The sequence below is a fragment of the Aythya marila genome (genome assembly GCF_965140915.1).
Source record: "Aythya marila genome assembly, chromosome: 11".
NCBI classification, from domain to species: Eukaryota; Metazoa; Chordata; class Aves; order Anseriformes; family Anatidae; genus Aythya; species Aythya marila.
In genome coordinates this window covers 2,077,838-2,083,473 of record NC_139052.1, presented here as the reverse complement: position 1 = coordinate 2,083,473, position 5,636 = coordinate 2,077,838, and the positions used below count along the sequence as shown (strand labels likewise).

General features: G+C 50.7%; 1 protein-coding gene across 3 annotated transcripts in view; it reads left to right on the top strand.

Annotated features, from left to right (window-relative positions):
* The first annotated feature begins 4,804 nt into the window (after positions 1 to 4,804).
* LOC309882413 (tropomodulin-2) overlaps positions 4,805 to 5,636 on the top strand; it is a 34,326-nt gene continuing 33,494 nt past the window's right edge. Inside the window, exon 1 of one of the 3 annotated variants that reach the window (XM_082769500.1) lies at positions 4,805 to 4,864. The gene's annotated coding sequence lies outside the window, so the exon portion shown is untranslated. The remainder of the gene's footprint in view (positions 4,865 to 5,636) is intronic. The other 2 variants (XM_082769499.1, XM_082769498.1) reach the window with 2 other exon arrangements.

Genomic DNA, 5,636 nt, shown 5'->3' with positions numbered 1-5,636 from the left:
CCGCCGCCCCGCCCCGTTCCGCGCCTGCGCGCGGCGCGCGGCACGCTGGGAGTTGTAGTTCCAGCCTACGCGGAAGCTGCGCAGACAAAGCCTCTGCGGCGCGTTGCCCTCACCGTGGGTTTAGTTTTTTTTTTTTCTTATTTTTAAGTTGGAAGCCATTAAACTTTCCACACACCAAAATGAAAGGTTAGAGTTAAGGCAGTTGTCTGTCATGGGCATTAAACTTTTAATTGGAATATTTTAAATTCTAGTAACTTATAACTAATACATCAATTAAAGATGTTTTACAAAGTCCTGCCTGTACTGAAGTCGTTAGCGAGGCGCTTACTGACCTTATTAGAGACAGAATCACCCAGTGATCTTCCATGAACTGCATTAAAAAAACCTGCAGAAGCTTGCAATGGACCAGCCCAACACGTGGGGCTGAAGCACCTCCGGGTGCTCCACTGCCAGCACACGCCGAGGACGGGTTTGGGCGCACTGAGCAGTGCCGGAGCTGGGCTCCATGACCGCCGTGCCAGCCCGTGGCACTCGCACTCCGCCTGCGCCGGAGGCAAGAGACCCACAAAACAAAGAGCCGCGCTGGCACGCAGATGAAGGGTGAATGAAGACACTTCTGTAACCACAAGAGCACTTCTGTAAAGGATAGATTCATAATCCTTCTGCCGTTAGAAGGCTGGCATTTTCCAAGCTGACAGGCCAATGTGGGTATCAGAGGGCAAACATAATGTTCTCAAAAGGATTAGGAGAGAGATTTATTTTTCAAAGGCTGAGATATAATTTGAGACAATTACACATGGGTGAGAGAAGTGTAGCAAATACAAAACCTCAAAGGACAGAGAAGACCTGGACAACAGCAGAACTTCCAGTAGTGCTGAAATGATACAAGGCGAGCCAGGAGCAGAGCCAGCGCACACCATCCTCGTCATCATTCACTGAGCTGTGCTATGCCTGGCAGGAAAAGAGATATGCAAAGCCTCAGACATTATCCTAAACTGATTAAATCATAATATATTTACTTACTCCAGTGCTGATGTGGTACAAATGAAGAACACGGATTCAGTGTATATGGCCCAGCACGTAAATACTTCCCTGCCTGGGAACTGACACGGGATATAGACAGGAAGGATTCTGTCTGTAGACTACGTAAAAATGAAAAGCAGCACCTGGACCCTCTCTCCTAGATAATCTTTATGAGAGTGGCCCAGCTCAGACTGAAACAAATTATGAGTGAAGAAATCATGTTCCTTCCAGTGGTAGGAAAGGACACAGTTTTGCGCTGGTCCTTGAGACGCAGCCCTTGTCATGCCCTCAGGCGATTCCTCTCACCTTTCAGCTTTTTGGAGTCTCAAGGCTTGAGGCTTGTTTTCCTGGCCCTGTAGCATGCCACCAAGTGGGCCCCAGGCTGACAAAAGCATCTGTTCTGTATCTCGCTTTCCACACCCGCAAAATGGAAAAAGTGATTCCATTTGAGATGTTCCACCGCAAATTATTCAGTACAGATGAGGTATTTACTATCACTATCACTACCACAGCAAGTACAGCGCCCAAATGCATTTCTTTGAGATTTGTGGTATGTGTGGATATAGAAGGGTTCACAGAAACAAGACTGGGTGGCTGAAACATCAGCTGAGTTTAAGTTAGTGTTATTTAATGTATGCTGTACTCTGCCTTAGAAAACAGTCCAACTAAAGCCTATTACAGTCCAACCACTCGCCATGCTGCTGGCCAGCGCTTTATGGCCCAAACCACCAGGCTCTTACGGACTGGGGCTGACCACATTGCCTGTTGTTTCTGTCTGAACACCCTTTCAGGAAATGTCACCACCACTCAGTAATTTTATATGAAAACAAGAGTCAAATTTTAGCTTTAGCCTGGGTCTGAGACTTGCTGATCAGTCATTGAATCGAGAGTTTTTAAATACAGGTCACTGAATTCAATCAACAGCTGGTCTTTCAGTGAAGAGAACAAAAACACGCACAACACAGTAATCAGGACCAGATGTTTGTCTAAAAGATGTACCCCAGTTCAAGCAGGAATTAATTAAGCAAAGGCTTACAAGCTGTGTTTTAAAGCTATCAGATGAAAAGATCACAACTGCCCCTCTGCTTTTATATTAAAAAATACGATTTAAAGCAACTGACCACATTTAGGCTGCAAACAGTTCAGTGAAATGAGAGTTACTTTTGGATGCCCCAGTTAAACATTTACATCAATGTGAGCTGCTGGTAGTAAGCTTGGTTTAGGCAGTGCTGGAAAAACGCCAAACCTCTGCACCGCACGCACTATGCCATGGCTCCGGACCAAACTGGCCAAAGAGGAGGCAGAACCAGGCAATACTTTGTTTCGGGACCCACAGGACTGCTGGCTCTTGAAGGTGCCCCCCAGAGTGGAGCAAAAATTGTTCTAGAGCAGTTCTCCCCATGGGTGTTGTATCCTTACAGTGCTAACTCCACCACTGCTCTTCTTCCAACCAGCCAATTTCAAGGAGGCCTAGGCAGGCACAATGCTATGCAAAGAATCCTATCAGGGATAAGACTATTTTGCATTTTTTTGTCTGTATGTCTCATTCATACAGCTAACCTGTATCTTTTCTTAGCCAAAGACTGATCATGTTACTTATTTTTCAATTGCAAACTCTATGCATGAGCTAAAAGGAAGAAAGACAGAAGAACGCACAGCCAAAGAAGAGAATTCAATCCAGCCAAGCCCTACGCTCCCTGCGGATGTCTTACACTGTTAGATTTCTAACAGAAAGTAATAGGAAGTGAATTTGTCAGCTGATAAAAGGCAAATACAAAAGGAAAAGTTAGCATGGGAGGGGTCCTTCCCATTGGCTTCAACCAAGAGGAGAGTTTCAACAAATACATTGTAAGATGTGACAGGAAAATAGAGTAAAAAAACTTACAGAGGTTTATCAAAAAGCAAACACCTCAAAGTTAACTTTTGTTCTTTGTTGATATTGTAAGTTTCCCTTTACCAGTATTTGTATAATAATAATTTGAGTAACTCATTCAACCCCTGATTCTACAGACCAAGATTAAATCCCCCAGGATGGTTTAATCCATGTTAACAACTGAAGCCACATTTCCCTGTCTCATGTCTGACTTTGACCACGTTCACTGTGAAGCTTCCACCCAAACCCAAACCAACAGATCCATCCAGCCTGAAGCACCAGGTTACAGAGCAGCAGATTCCAAAGCACTTCCTTGACGGTTCCCTGCCAGTCCTGGTACTGAGGAGGGCCAGGCAAAGCCATGGACACAAGCCCTATTTTATCTGAAGGCTGCAGCGTAAGGAGAGAGGGTGAAGAAAGCCTAAATGGATCTGTTTCATAGATAACCACACCTTCGGAGCTGCTGCGTGTTCTGCACTGCATTGGGGATACAGGTGCCTTCCCGGCTAGCAGTGGCGAGCTGCCCAAGACAATGTGCAGAGCCTGCGACATGCTTCCTGCCACACGCCCACACAGGTGCCCGAGGTGTTTGTGTTTGGCAGGGTATGGAGTGAAGCTGCAGGCATTACATTTCTTAGCTGTTTTTTTTTTTTTTTTTTAATAGGAAAATTCAGCTCCAGTGCAGCATCTGCTTCGTAACAAGAGAATGTCTCGTTTTCCTGCCAACACTTCATGAAACTTAAAGACATTTTAATCACGGGAATAGCTTTTCTGTTGCTCATGACTCATCATGTAATGCTCAGAACCAAGTGCCTCACTTCAGCTAAAACATAGTGTCCTGCAAAGGCAATCTGTTAAATTAGATTAGGGACGTACTTGATTACAGGAGGTACATTCAAATCATATTATATATCATACACGAACTCAACCACTGGTTAACTGGTATAGCATCAAAGCCCAAACATAAATTAGAATGTCAAAACTAATTAAAAGAAGAGAAGAAAAGCATCGGAACGGTCTCTTCCTATATGCTGTGTGAAGATGAACGTGTTCTCCGCGAGGTTCTCACCTCACGCTAACACCAAAACCGCACCGCAGGACGATACGGCTGGAGCTGTCCTCAGAGAGGCACCAGGCTGTGAGGAAGTGCCAGAGCAGTGGCTTGTCCTTCTTGAACGGAGAGGAGCACCAAGTGCTCCTGCCCTTTTGGCCTGTGGGTGAAACCCAGAGAGACCTCTCTGAACCCTCAGGGAGATGGAGGAGAAGATACTGAGGAGCTGTTGTCATCATCCTTGTCGTCATCGTCCTCATCCTCCAGCCGTGCCCTGCAGCCCGGCCGCAGCCTGGCAGGCTTTGGGCTTCTGGAGCCTCTGCTCCAGAACGGGCTCCCTGAAGCGAGGTGCGGCCATGCGGGGCTGGTGCTGGCAGTCTTCTGTGGCAGGACCCATGTGGCTGGTCACGGAGGGGACGTGCGAGGGGCAGGCTGGGCTGATGAGGGCCTGGTGCCTACCTGTGCTACCAGAGCCACCCGCTACAGCTGCCGGGGCCTCGCGTCCACACGCAGGGAGCTCACCTGCAGGGAGCTCCCCTGGCCGCGCATGGCGGTGTGAGGGGCAGGGCACCCAGCGGGGCACCCAGCGGGGCACATCCACGGCTATGGAACCTCACGACGGGGGCAGGGGCTGGGGGACACCTGCGCTCGGGAGGAGGCTCGGGCGGGACCCCCTCCTCAGCCCGGAGGCAGAACGACGCGGCCGGGGCGGGTGCGTGGGCCGGGAGGGACCCACCGGGGAGGGAGCCGGGGCCGGCGGGGCCGGCGGGGCCGGTGTCCGCGGCCCCCCGGCAGGGCCGGACTACGAGTCCCGGCGTGCCCGGCAGGGCCGGGGCCGCGCTGCGCAGCCGCCGCGCCGGGCACCCACCTGCCGCCGGCGCCGGGCGCGGAGGGGCGCGGAGGCGGCGACGGCCGGGGTAAGGCGGCGGCGGGCGGCGGGCGGCGGGGCTCGGCGCGGAGCGGGGCGGCGGCGGCACCGGCACCGCGCTTGGGGGCTGGCACCGGGGGCGGCGGCACCGGGGGCGGCGGCACCGGAGCATCCCCGGCGAGCGATGCGATGAAATAGGGCAAGAAGGCGAGCTTCTGCTCGCCTGCCCGGGTCTTTTGTGTGTCAGAGCCGGTGTGGGCGCATCCCGCACGGCCCCGCCTGGTCAGCCCCGGTGCGGGACCGCCGGGAGCCCCTCTGCTCATCCACGGGGCTTGGCTCGGGTGGAAGCCTGGAGGGAATTCCTCTCGCCAGGGGAAAAAAAAAAAAAAAAAAAAAAAAAAAAAAAAGCAGTCGTTGAGCAATGGGAAATGTGGAGAGAAATCTGAGGAGCGCAGCAATGGAACGTAAATGGAAACTGGTTGGATGCGTGTGACTGCCCTGTGAGTAGGAATAATAAACCTATGAGAAAACACTGCAACAGCATTAGGGATGGAACAAATTCAGAAAGGTGACGATATCAAATACCACTTCAAAATAATTGGAAGCAAGGTATTTGGCTACCATGAGTGATGCACTGCGTACATCTCTGCTTCTGAAAACGTTTGGCAGAGGGAGTCACCGGGTTGCGTGCTTGAAATACGAAGGTGCAGACTTGTCAGCTCCCCGTCACACACAAGCTTCTTTTTGGTTGAGTATTCCCAGAAATTGCCCTTGAACTCCCTCTGTTCTGCCCTGCAGGTAGGAACGTGTAATAGGAAAGA